General features: G+C 43.6%; 1 protein-coding gene and 1 pseudogene across 4 annotated transcripts in view; both read left to right on the top strand.

Moving 5' to 3' along the window:
• The window catches only part of LOC122810061, a 47428-nt pseudogene extending 43677 nt beyond the window's left edge, over positions 1–3751 (top strand).
• LOC122810396 (solute carrier family 12 member 4-like) overlaps positions 1–14313 on the top strand; it is a 2349234-nt gene that overhangs the window by 1033272 nt on the left and 1301649 nt on the right. The window lies entirely within an intron of this gene.

The following is a 14313-nucleotide window of genomic DNA, read 5'->3' as shown; positions in this document are numbered from 1 at the left end:
GGAAAATCCAACATGATAGCGGACAAGCTGAGCAGGGCAATCTTGTTGCCTCACAAGTGGTGTCTCAACCAACACGTTGCGGAGATGATTTTCCGCAAATGAGGCCAGCCTTGCTGCAAACTCTTTGCCAGTCACATCAATACCAAATGCAGAAGCTACTTTGCCCTAATACCACTTCCGGGACATCCCCCGAGAGACGCACTTGTACACGATTGGCCTCCAGGTCTCCTATATGCATTCACTTCAATTCCATTGATACCCAGGTTTTTACAAAAAGCAAAGTCACTGTGAAGGACTGTTATCCTCATAGCCCCCCATTGGCCTCGACAGATTTGGTTCCCTTTTCTTCACCATCATCTGCTGGAGGATCCATGGATCCTGGACCCAGTTCCAGACCTCCTGACACACCCACCAGGGGACCTCCACCCTTCACTGCAGTCTCTAAAGCTGACTGCTTGGCTGATCCACTTCCCCAAATAGCCAGGCTTCATTCACTCGCAGATGACACAAGACAAATTCTATTGCCTTTTCATAAGCCATCCATCCGAAAACTATATCGCAGTAAGTGGAAAAGGTTCTCCATTTGGGTCAGTATACAAAAAAATTGACCCTTTCCGAGCTCCTCTGTCGTCCATTTTAGAGTTTTTGGCACTGATTTTTAAGGAAGGAGCAGCAGCTGCTACAGTTCAGGTTCAGTTAGCCGCCATATCCAATTTCCACCTTGGATTGGATGGGTTAAATATTATGGCCCATAAGTTATCTAAGGTTTTTCTCAAAGGTGTTTTTCACATGAGGTCTCCTGTCAAAACCCCTTATTCTCCTTGGAATTTGAGTTTTATGCTATCTCAAATAATTCTCCCCCCTCCCCTTCGATCCAGCATCATCTTGTGATCTCAAATTTTTGTCCTGGAAAACTATTTTTCTAGTGGCCATTACTTCTGCTCGCAGAGTGCCAGAACTTCAAGCATTATCTATCAGACCTCTTTATATGATTTTCCATGCTGATAGAGTATCTCTCAGAACAAACCCCTCCTTTTTGCTTAAGTCTGTTCTGAGTCTAATATCAATCGGGTCATTGAGTTGCCAGTCTTTTTTCCCAACCATTCCAACAAATTAGAATACATGCTGCACAAACTTGAAGTCAACAGACAGCTCAGATTTTATCTTGATAGAACTAAGGATATTAGGAAATCAGATCAACTTTTTGTATCCTTTATGGAGGCCAGAAAAGGTAGACCAGTGGCTAAAACAACCCTTTCAAAATGGTTATCGGATTGCATCTCATTTGTTCATGCAACTGCTAACATACCTTTGCCACACAAAGTAAATGCTCATTCAACCAGAGCCGTTTCTACGTCTTCTGCTTTTCAAGCCAAATTGCCCCTTGATAACATTTGTGCTGCAGCCACTTGGTCTAAGCCTCATACTTTTATCACTCATTACAAAGTGGATAAGGCTTCCAGGGGCAGGTCTTCTTTTGGTTCTACAGTCCTGAAAAATGTACTCCCGTGAGCCACCCAGGATTGCGGGTGCTAGGGACACTGTCCATCAGTAATAAACGGCGAGATTTAACAACTTCACATAAAGAAGTTATGTACTCACCATAACGTTCCATGCGAGTTGTTTATCTCGCCTTTATTCTCACGTCCCTCCCTCCATCCCCCTCCTGACTGACAGTTGACCTAGAGGCTAGTATCGTCCTGGTTGTTCAATACTACTACTACTTTCTTGAGGAGTGCACCCCATACAGGGTTATATATACACACGCAGCAAAGGAGATCTGAGGTAATTCCAGCAGTGCATCATGGGATAAGGGGCTTGGTCTCGAGCTACTGAGGTCAGCAGATGTGTATGCAGTCTCATGATTGCAGATCTGTACATGTAATCAATTTTGAGGAGACCCATACCTCCCTTCAGAACAGGGAATATATAGTCTTGGTATACAGTGATTTTTTATAAATCATTTGAGCATGAAGCATCCTTCTTGTTTTCCTGTCCAACATCTTTTGGGCCCAGTCAGTCACTCCAAAACTATAAGTTAGGACAGGAAGAGCAAACTGGTTTATAGCTTGGACTTTGTTTCTAGATGGCAACATTCTTTTTCAGTATTAATTTTAGTCTTCTAAAATATTCCTTACTAAGCTTTATTCACATTTGTTCATGCTTTATTTCTGATCCTTCATCACTTCCCAAATATTTATATACTCCCTCTTGCTCAAGTTCTTTTACAATCACATTCCTGCCCAAACTGATGTTTTCTTGGTGCTGCAGCTTTTCTACTGTAGAGGTTGCTTTTGCACATTCATCAAGACCAAATGACATTCTTATGTTAAAAGTTTTGACCACTTGCAGTTGTGCTTTTAGTTCCTCATCTGATGAACTATACAGTTTTAAATCATGTACAAAACGATTAGTCTTTACACTTTGTTGTTTCCTGGGAGCCAAATTGTTACCATGGCCTAATCTTTTAAGTTTACAGCCTAATTGGTTTAGGGCAAGACAAAAGAGCAGTGGTGACAGAGAGTCACCCTGGAATTTCCCCTTTTGAATTTTTATCCCTAGAATAGTAAGTTGTTCTTTATCGTGGTTTGACTGCAAAGTGGTTTGCCACTGTTTCGTGGTCGCTGTGATGTAGTTTATCAGTGTAGGGGTGTATCTTATACATTTGAATGTGGGATACTGTCAAATGCTTTTTTTGTAGTCTATCCATGCCGTACTTAGATTTTTACCCTTTTTTACAGTTCTCCATTTTAACTTCATTTAGCAACAAATGATCCTTTGTTTCGTATGACTTTATTACCCTTTTGTTCTATCATCATGAATGAGTTTTCTTCTAAATATCTATAAACTGTCTGCATCAATTCCAGTATATAGTTTATATGTTGTCAGAAGGCAAGTTATTGGTCTACATTTTTTAGGATAGCTTGCAAGTTCACTGTTAAGCAGGAGTATTATTTTTTCCTGTTGTGTTTACCCTTTAGAACTTGGCTTCCTGGGTTTACTCAGGTGAGAGGATCTCTATATAATCCATACTACCTAGAACCAGAACAAGGAACTGTACAAAAAGACAGACAGAATTTAACTGATGAAGAGAAGTCATTGCAGGAGCTAAAGCAAGCCCGACCTATTAAGGCTGCTCCTTCAAATCTCACCAGTTCAGTACTTCTCAATCCCTTGGTCAGCAAGTTTATCAACACGATGAAGGGAAACAAGATCTTGTCTCGTTTCATCATGACACAGACCTTGGAAACTATCAAGAGGAAGCAGGTGGAGAAGTATCACTCAGCTCCAGTGGGAGAGCAGGAAAGTATCGAGTGCAACCCTTACACGATATTCCACCAGGCTTTGGAAAATTGCAAGCCTGTCATTGGATTAACTAGCATTCAGAGAGGAGGGAAGTCTTACCAGGTTCCTACACCACTGGCTGAGAATAGAAGGTGCTTTCTTGCCATGAAATGGCTAATAACAGAATGCCGTGAGAACAAACATCGGCGCACACGGATGTATGAGAAGCTATCACAGGAGTTATTGGCTGCTTTTAACAGTGAGGGAAATGTGGTGAAGAAGAAACGAGAACTAAAAAATGGCTGAGGCTAATCGGGCTTTTGCTCACTATCGCTGGTGGTGAAAATAAGTGAATAGTGGTTTCATTTGAAGTGCTTCATGTACTTGTCTTTGAATTTTTGAGAGCTGACTGTTAAGAAGACACAAGTGCGTTTGATGCCAAGACTCAAAAACACACAAAAAAGGCTTATTTCTCTGGACAAAATGGAGCATGCTTATAGCAACTTTACATCCATTATTATTTTTGTATATACTCATTTTTAATATAAAATATGTAAATTATAAAACATTGCTGTCTATGCCTGTTCTTTTAAGTTGTTTACGATACAGGTACTCAGCATTGTGGGATGTAAGAAGGTAAATAAAAGCCCATACTTTTAATTTTCTCATCTCGTTAAAAGAAAGTGATTGCTTAACATGAAAACACAAGTATATGCTAAGGATATCAAAAGCCACATTTAAAATAAACACTTTAGGAAAGAAAGTGTAAATATTCTTTGAGGGCACGTCACAACAAATACCAATTTCAGAAAAAGGGCTGCTTGTTTTTGCTGTTCCTTACTAGTGTCCTCCATTTTGGTTAATAATTTGCTGTGTAATGCTATGTAATTGCACACTGTAAAGATGCATTTTTATCTAATGAAAATATAAATTTAAAATATCAAAATGGGCAGTGTAAAAAGCTTAGTACAATACTGTCCTTACTCTGTGCTTATTATCTGTAGGATATCAGCCCTAACAGAGTGAACAAAACTATTTTACCCTAGTTATGGATAAAAGTATCATGGAGGGCGGCAATGGTAAATTTGTGATAAAAGTATTAAATGAACATGAATTTATTGTTTTTTGTAAACATCTTATAAGTGATTGACTCGCTCATAAATTTCAATGTGTTTATAATATTTTCTTGCTGTATATTGAATGTTAAATTGCTGCTCTTATATGCTGTACTAATACATTTTATATTTTCTTTCTGTCTGGAGATTTTCTCCTCAGGCCTCCATTGAAAGCGGGCTACCTTGACCCAATGGACTTTCCCGGTTAACAAACTGAAATAAATAAAACCAGGGTGGTATCTGTTCGGGGTGTGCATATAAATAGTTCTTACTCGTGACTAAATGTTCATGTAAATATGTTAATACTTTGACAGAAGGTAGATACTGCATCTGGGCCTGGGTTTTCCATTTAGAAGCTTTTCTTAACTTTGTTTCAATCTCTCTGGCCATTACGTTATCCCATTTTATATCCTGTACATTTGAACTTCTTATTCTTTCTTTCACTTCTATCCAAGGCAAAGGCCATCTCCTTTAAGGCCCATGATGATTCTTTCCACGGCCTTGCAGATGAGGCTGGTTAGACTTATGGGTCTATAGTTCCCAGGGTCGGTTGATGCCCCCTTTGTGCAAGGGGATTACTGTTGCTGTTCTCCACTCTGCTGGAAAGAAAGCCAGTTCTCAGACTATGGTTAAAGAGAATGTCAAGCAGGCCTGCTAGGTCCTGTTTTAGATTGCTTAATAAGCAACCTTGGATGTTATCTTGTCCAATTGAGACTGTGTTTTTGGCCTTGATGAGCGCAGATATGACCTGATCTCTAAAAATACTAGGCAGGAGACTGGTGTCAGGTAAGTTTTGGGGTACGGCTGGTGGGGACAGGGAGGTGATATTTGCGCCAAATCTGTCAGCCAATAGCTTGGCACTTTCCTCCCATATAGTATGAGTGGTGCAATCCACTACCAGTTTAGCACGTAGTTGGGCATTCATTCACTTTTAGATTTCATACATAGCTAAGAATGCCTTATGATTGTCCATGGTTAGGTATGCTATTTTAGCTTCATAGTTCGCTTTAGAGGACTTTACAAGATTTCTGATTTACTTGTTCAGCCAGTGGAGGGAATTCTTCTCTATTGAGTCAGTTCCGTCTTGTTCTTAGGCATCAGTTTTTTCCTTTTGTTATATAACCTGTTTATACTCGAGGTCCACCAGGGGTGGCTTGTTATTTTTGGGAGGAACTGGTTTTGATCTGGTCAGGTACAGCCAAATTTATATAGTTTAAGTGTTAATGCAGGACATTTGTGTACATCTCTGCATAGGAGTCGTCATTGTCTGTGATTGTGGGGTGTGTAAAACTTTTTATATAGCATCACTTAGTAGGCTGGAGTTTGCTTTGGAAAAGTTTTTTAGTTATTTTGCTCGTGGGGGTGAGGGTTCCAATAGTTCCTTTGAACAAGACTTATTTATGGTACAGCCTTATGAGGGTGTGCATCACACAGGTGGGAGTGCAGTGATCCTCCCATGTTTGTGAGTATTATGTCTAGGACATTTGAGCCCCATGTGAGACTGCAAACTCTCTGTTTTAGAACATTTGTGTTGGCAAAGTCCAGGAATCTCTGGGGGGGGCATGTTTGTGCTCATGTACGTCTCCCAGTCGATGGAGGGGTAGTTGAAATCTCCCATGACTAAGGTGATGGGCTGTATGGTGAGTGACTCCAGTAAGTCCAGGTAGGTAATGTGCTTTTCTTAGTTCATGGTGGGGGACCTATAGGAAGCTTTGATGTGGTAGGGTATTTTACCTAATGTTGTTTGGACATGGAATAGTTTGAGAGAATCATACTGTTTGACCAGTCTTGAGGTGTTGTACTTGGCCATAATGAAGATGGATACAGCTCCTCCTTTGGTTTTTTCATGCTCATTTTGAGGTCTGACTGTGAGGGCGCATTGTAGCCTTGCACAGCTGGGGTGCTCTCCACGGCCATGAACCATGTCACATTGACCACATAGACATCTGTGTCTTCCAAGGTGGGGAATGTTTGCAGAGATTTGACGGATCCTGGCACTTGACAGGCAGCTGACCATGACCTTCTCTTTTTCCAGCCTGGTGAGGGAGACATGAGTCTTGCTACAGAGTCTACTATGATATTAAGTTTGGAGGTGTTTTGCCTTAGGGACTTATTTGCTGAGGCACTGGTGTATGTGGTGTTGTGTAGTGGTTACTATTTACATAGTGTGTGCAAGTGGTTTACGTTTGGGAGGTCTCTGATTTTTGGTAGGCTTCCAGTGAGTACTTCGGCATATGTGGGTTTGAGTTGTGACCTTATTTTGTGTGACAGGTGAAATGTGTGTGCTGATGACCTGTTTGATGGCTGGTTTGTGACGTGAGAGAATGGACTCCAATTTCATATGGTAATTACATCTCTCATATAGAGTATGTGTTTCTTTTTAGGAGTAAGTGGTTATCAGTATACATAAGGCAATTACCATATGCCGACATACTTGGATGTACCTTTGCAATGTCGAGGGCAGCTTTACAAAGTTCTTCATTAGTGCCCCATATGATGGTTTCATACGGTTTGGATCAAAGGTAAAAGAAATGTTAACCAGGACTCAATAAGATGGTGAAACTTTCTCTGCGGTGGGAATCTGTTTCTTAGCCATGCAAAGAGCCTTTTCTAGGAATCCAAGGAGTGACAGGAAGGTATGGCTGTGCAAATCATAGGGCTATCATCAGGACACACTTGGGGCTAGATTGTCTTGTGGCAGAGAAGGTAATTCCAATGGATATCACCCAAGAGGCAGACCACAAAACCAGGACCTTTGTGGTCCATTCACTGAAAAGCCCTACCAATGCTCCTGAGAGGTTACCCAAGTTCTGCACACCCCTGGGTATTTACTAAAGTATTGACAGTGGTTGCAGTGCACCCACACCGGCTAGGAATCCAAGTTTTCGTATGACTTGGCTCCTTATTGATACCTTCAGGAATCTACTGTTACATCACCTGGACCTCTTGCTCCACGTAATACAGAAGTTGGGAGTCACTGTAAACTGCTTACTGGAGTTACCTAGTGCCAACACAACAAATAGAATTCATCAGATGCCACCTGGGCACATATTCACAAATTCCTGAATGCCAGAGTGCTCTCATTTGTGTGTTGGCTATACAAGTACTTCCAACATCCATCACCCCCAGCAAGACTGATTCTTTGACTGGTGGGTCTGATGGCCTCAACAGTTTTGCTGGTTCCACTAGCCAGATTCCAAATGAGTACTCCAGAGGACTCTTTCTGTTCAGTGGTCATAAAAGCAATCTATTTCACACCAAGATTTGCATTATTCAGATATGCAAGGATCATATTAGTTGAATGACATCCCTGTCTGTAATGGCAGGTCGGACCTTTTACATGGATCAGCCTCAGGCTGCTTTAATTACAGACACCTCGCTTCTTGTGTGTGTGTGTGTGTGTGTGTGTGTGTGTGTGTGTGTGTGTGTGGGCATTTTAAAGGGAGGATGGTCCAAGGTTCTTGGACACATCTAGTGGCCAGTCTTCATATCAGTGGCTTGGAGATGAGGGCAGTCTTCCTAGAATTGCAGGCTTTCAGGACTTCGTCCTCAAGTATGATTTCCATCCAGGCAGACAACATAGTAGTAGTCTGGTACATCAACAAACAGGGAGAAACCTGCTTTTGAACCTCCTCATACTCAGTCTGTCAGGAAGCCATGAGTGTTTGACAGTGGGTGAAGTCTTCAAACTGATTTCTGATAACAGTAGGCATCCCAGGAATGTCCAGTGTATTGGTGGGCAAATTGAGCAGAAACATCTTAATTCCTAGTAAGTGGTCCTTCAGTCTGGCAGTGACAACTAATTCTCAGCCACGGGGATGGCATCGTTGCATCTTACCTGAACAACAAATTCAGCAGTTACTTTGCTGTCATCCCCCACAGGGACAGTCTCACCAAGGGATGCTCTAGTTCACAAATGGCCACAGTCTCCTTTATACATTTCCTCTGTTGCCTCTAATGAACTTGTTTATCCAAAAAGCAAGATGGTGCAGCACTAGAGTGATGTTGATTGTGAGATTCTGGCCCCAACAAACATGGTTCTCTTTCCTGTGGCCTCTACCTGTACATCCAGCCTGGATGTTGAATCAATATCCAATCCTTTTGACTCACCTGGTTGGATTGCCTCCTTCGGACCAAAAGTCCATGAAACTATTCTCTTGGTTCCTGAATTTTGATGGTAGCCTGAGATGCCAGGCTCCCACTTTTGGTTGGTCAGATTCACAGCTTCTAAAAAACATTCCACAAAAAAAGGTTTACCTGAGCAAATGGAAAATATTTTCCTCTTGTGCTGTGTCGAAAGGCAACCCTTTTTAGCCCCAATTTATTCTTTATTGGAGTTTCAGTACAGCAGCGGCTTTACTTTTTTCACTGTTAAGATGCAAATTGTTGCAGTTTCTAATTTCCTCCTAGATCAGAATGCCACTGCCATGTCATGTCTAAAATTTTCAAAAGCCTTTCTGAGGGGAGCATTCCTTTTACATCCTCCAGTTGGAGCCCCAGTACCTCCATGGGATTTCACTGTTTTATTCCAAGCTTTAACTCAGTCCCCTTTGAACCAGCTTCAGCAGTAGACTTCACATTTTTCTTTTGTCTGTTAAATCAGTCAAATGAATTTCAGAGTTACAAGCTCTTTCCTGCAAACCTTGGAGTTTTTCGACAAAGACCGAGTTTCCTTAAGAACCAACACATCTTTCCAACCTGATGTGCCATCTGAGACTAACTTAAATCAATCTGCCAGTGTTTTTCCCAGATTTTCAAACAAAGGGGCATACATTCTACAGATGTTGGATGTCCAGTTCCAACTTAGATCATATCTTCACAAAATGAAGCAATTCAGGAAATTGGACCAATTGTTCATTGCCTTTTCTAGTGCTAAATTAATCAAAGCAGTTTCTAAAGTAGCACTTTCAAGGTTATCCGGTGTTTCTTTTGTTTATATAAAAAGGGGTTTATCCCTGCAAATGAAACCCAAAGTTCATTCCACAAGGGCCATAGCCGCATCTACAAACTTTATAATTAGGCTCCCTAGTGATATTTGTCCTGCTGCAACTTGGTCAACAGTACACAACTTTGTGTCTCACTGTAAACTGGATGTACAATCTAGATCACATTCCTCCTTTGGTTCCACCATTCTCAGCAATGTCCTTCCTTGATACCCTTCCAGGTAATAACTTGGGAATCTGTCACACCCATTGAATCAGATGAACGTAGACAACATCAGATATGAAAGTTGTGTACTTAGCGTAACAATAGACCAATGTCTGATTTTCGTTCAGTTCAACTTCCCTCCTGCCTTCCCTCTTCCAAATTATCACCTAGTTGTTTCTGGTGACTGAACGGACCTCACATTTACCCTGTCTGTGAACAGTCCTATCAGACAGAGTAATTTTTGCTATGTTGAGCAAAGCTGGGTACCTAGGTTATAAGTTGTTAATTTGGTAGTATCAATTGATGTGAGGTAATAAGGTGGAGTGGGAGGAATTATGGATAGGGGAAAAGTCAGAGCCTTGGATCTGAAAGCTTCAGGAATGGTGCCAAGGTCTGATCCAACAAACCTGTGTATTGAACAGGATGAAAAATCAGGCAACAAGTATCTATCGTTATGAGTATATAACTTTTGATCTGAAGTTGTTTTCATTTGCTCGTCAACCTGTGGTACACGGATCTGGGACGGATCAGAGTCTGCTGCATTTTTCCAGCATCAGATCCAAGCTCATCCCCTACCCGTAATGCCTCGGTTTTCCCTTCTCCCTTCAGATCTCATTTGGCACACATCTCGCTAGCATTATGCTCCATTGCTCCATGTTCCTAGTGAGTGAATAATTGATTTTTCTCCGTTTCTCAATCTTTTTCTGTCTTAGAACTGTTTTACTCCCTTTGTCATCCCTACCATTGTGCTCAGGTGTCATAGGTTCATAGGTAGGTACTAGGCTATCAGCCCAAGGGCCTAAGTAAGCCTAGCCAACAAGGTTCCCTAGCTTACGCCACCCAAGAAAGTTATTTTCTTGTGCCCCTGTTGAGCAGAGCCACAGAAGTGATCCCCGGGGTTTATTTCCTATTTCCCATCCACTTATCAAGGTTTCTCTTAGAGTGCTAATGAGGAACTTTGCTTGACATAAATGGGTAGCTTGTTCCAGCGTATAGGAAGTCTCTGGGACAGGAATCTATCCCTCCAGCATGTTCTGTTTATTGTGGTGACAAGGTTTAGGTCTCCAGAGTGTGTAGCTCGGAGGGATTGGGATTTCTTTAAGTGTAGCATGTCCAACAGCTCTGGGTTTAACATAGCTTTATGTTAGGCAGAGATCACCTTGGGGTAGGTGATTTGCTATGGAGTAAAGTCTTCTAACTCCTCAAAAAAAAAAAAAAGTCCCCTTTCCTCCTTCCCACTTATTAGGGAAGTGTGTGTGTGCGTGTTGAATTTTTCCATCACCATGGCAGAGACCGCAAAGACAGGGTTTCAGAAGTGCACAGATTGTGGCTATAAGCTTCCCCCTTCTGATGGCCACACTCTGTGCGTGGTTTGTCTAGGGGTCCCACACTTGGACACCTCCTGTTAGATCTGTGCGGGAGTCAATGCCGTACATTGATCGAAAGGAGGAATAAGTTAACCCTAAAGGGCCTCTTTCCTTCTCCTTCTCCTTCCACAGAGGCCCATGCTTCCACGCTGAGAAGGCTGGGGATAGGGAGAAGCACAAACAAAAAGACTGGGATAGGCCTGGGAAGCAGTCCTCTGACCACACTTCCTCGGCTGAGCCTCCGGCTGAGTCCCACCCGGGTCCCAGCTCAGGCTCGCCTCTGCTCCATTCTCCCGAGAGCCAAAGGTTTCTCTGGGTCAATCCCCTTTATTGGCCTCTCTGGCACATCTCTAGGCCAGTTTCTGTGGCTTCCTCTGCCCGGTCCACCTGCAGCCTTTCTGAAGCCAAGATGCACAGGATGATGTGGAAATTCATCAGGACCGAGATTCTGCTGGGAGTCTTGCCTGCTCCCTCCCCCGCCAGGGCTGGGAGGATGCATTCTGCCTTTTTGCCAATTGCTCCTCCTCCTATCCAACCTCCGGCTTTGAAGTCCTTGGGTCCGAGGTCCCTCTGCATCTAGGGGTCGGTGCTGATGGCACCTGGTACCTTGACGCCGACCATTGCCCTGTGCAGGTTGGCTCAGACTAGCTCAGAGCCATCCAGCTCTGGGAGCCGGATCTGAAGGGGTGCTGTCTGCTCCAAGGTTTTTGGAGTCAGCCCTTCTACTCAGAGTCTCTGTGCCTGGAGGCTTGGGTGCAGATCCCCCGTTGACTTAGAGAGTTATGGGATCTGGTCTTGGTCCCAATTTCTGTGATTTGTTCTTCTGCTTTCGATGTGGTGGAGAGGGTGCTCTTGGCCCCTTCGAGACCCTTGATGCTATCGTCCTGTAATTTTATCCTGGCTCCCTCTCTGTCTGGTCTGGATTCCGCCATCTTGCCCCATCAAGGACAGCCTGTTGCCTTTCCTCCCCAGGTAGTTCCTCCCATGGGAACTGTCAGAAGTTTGTGTCCTCCCCAGAGACCCCCCCCCCCCCGAGGAGCTCCCTCAGAAACATGTGTGTAAAAGGAAGCACTTGGACTCCCCACCAGAGTCCTTCACAGAAGACACTGACTTGGAGGAAGGGCAGGGTTCCCCTCGGTCACTCCCGGGGCATGTTTCATAGGTTCATAGGTTTGTACTAGGCTATCTGCCCTAAGGCATTTATAAGCCTAGCCAGAGTGTGTGGCTTACACCACCCTTAGGATGAGAATATTACGCTCTTTTAGGGTTTAGTTTACTATGCCTCTGTCTAGTAGTGACACAGAGATGATCCCCGGGGTAAACCTACGATCTCCCATCCACTCGTCGAGATTTCTCTTGAATAGTCAGTGAGGGGCTCTGCCTAACATGGACTGGGATTCTGTTCCAGAGTGTTGGGAGCCTCTGGGTTATGAATCTGTCCCTCCAGCACGTCCTATTTATTTCTGTGTTGAGGTTTAAGTCACTTGTTCTCGTGGCTCTGATGGATTTGGATTTTCTGAGGTGGAACATGTCCATTAATTCAGGATTGGACATGGCCTTGTACGTCAGGCACAGATCACCTCTGAGTAGGCGGTATGCGACTGAATAGAGCTGGAGTTTTTTCAGTCGGGCAGCATATGACATATGTTTAAGACCCTTTATCCTCTTGGTGAGGAACTTTTGGGGTCTTTCCAACTGCTGCAGGTGTCGGGTGAGATACATCCCAAATGGGGCATTGTACTCAATCATTGGCCTGATAAGAGAAGAGTACAGGGGCACAATGACGTCTCTTGATCTAGATGTGAAACCCTTCATGATAAGGTGGGCAATATAGAAGGTCTTCCTAACCACTTTGGCAATGTGAGTGTCAAATGAGAGGTTACTGTCAACCTGAGTCCCTAGGTCCCTGATTACCTCTTCTGTACTTAATGGATTACCTACCGCCTATGTGGTAATTTGTCGGTACCTTGTTTTTCCCAAAGGGTATGACTATACATTTTTTGGCATTCAGCTTAAGGCCATGGCTCTGGCACCAATTATCAGTTTCTATGAGGCCTCTCTGAAGGATGTTTGTGTCCGCTGGAGTATCAATTATGGCGCCCAGTTTGCAGTCATCTGCGAACTTTGTCAGCCACAATCCCCCTATGTTTGCCTGTACCTCAGAAAAATAAATGCCGAACAAGAGGGGTCCCAGGACTGAGCCCTATGGGACACCGCTTGTGACTGGCTTAGAGTCTGACATAGCTCCAGCAACTCTGACCCTGTGGGTTCTGTCCTTGAGCCAGTTTGCAACCCATCTTGTGATATGGGTTTACATTTAAGCTGGTGAGTTTGTCTGTGATGCCCGAGTGGGGTATTGTCAAAGGCTTTTGCAAGGTCAAGGTAGGCTGTGTGAACTGCCTTACCCTCATCAATGGCCTTAGTGACTGTTTCAAAAAAGTCGACCAAGTTCAAAAGGCAGGATCTGCCCTTGACAAGGCCAAATTGGGTAGGATCCAATGTCTGTAGGTCCCCATTGTCTTTGTTTGAGTTCCATAATGATCCTCTCCATAGCTTTGCAGACCAGGCTCGTCAAGCTTATGGGGCGGTAATTTCCAGGGTCCATAGAAGCACCGCCTTTGTGAAGTGGAACCACTGTTGCCGTACGCCACTCTTTGGGTACGTATCCTGTAGTAAGGCTAAGATTAAACAGCAGCCTTATGTGTGGGTTTAGTTCCTCTTGGAGTTCATGTAGCACACAGCCCGGGACACCATCCGGTCCCATTGATGCTGTGTTTTTAGCTTTAGAGAGGGCGGCTCTCACCTGGGCATCTGAGATGTTAGGGAGGCTACACTCTGCTGGGATAGTTATTTCTCCTTTTGGGGGGGAGGAGGAGGAGAAATTTGCACTGAACCTGTCTGCCAGAATGTTGGCAATGTCAGTGGGTTCAGTGTATTTTGTGTCATTTTGGACCAACTCTGAGCATATCTGGGAGTTTCCACCCAGGTTTCTAACATAGCTAAAGAAGGCCTTGTGATTGTCTTTTGTGTCTTTTGCCTTTTGCAATTTTTCTCTCAAAGTTGGCCTTGGATGATTTTATGAGTGATCGTAGTTTTTTGCTAGTACTGATCAGAGACGCCTTCCCTTTTAGGGATTTTGCTCTGTCATGTAGTAGCTTCCTCCTCCTGTTGTAAAGTTTGTTTATGGCTGGGGTCCACCAGACCGGGCGCCTGCCTTTGGGGGAATGGGTCTTGGTTTTATTTGGGATTGCATGATCCATGCATTCTTGAAGGTGCCCATAGAAGGCATTTGCATAGGATTCAGCAGTGTGGGTTGTGGTTTCCACTGGCCCAGGGGCCTTGAAGGATACCACTTCAGGTTTAAGAAGTGTGAAGTTTGCTTTTGAGAATTTCTTCAC

The sequence above is a fragment of the Protopterus annectens genome, chromosome 8.part1 (genome assembly GCF_019279795.1).
Source record: "Protopterus annectens isolate FY-2018-M chromosome 8.part1, PAN1.0, whole genome shotgun sequence".
Lineage (NCBI taxonomy): Eukaryota > Metazoa > Chordata > Ceratodontiformes > Protopteridae > Protopterus > Protopterus annectens.
This window is presented reverse-complemented; position numbering and strand designations above follow the sequence as displayed.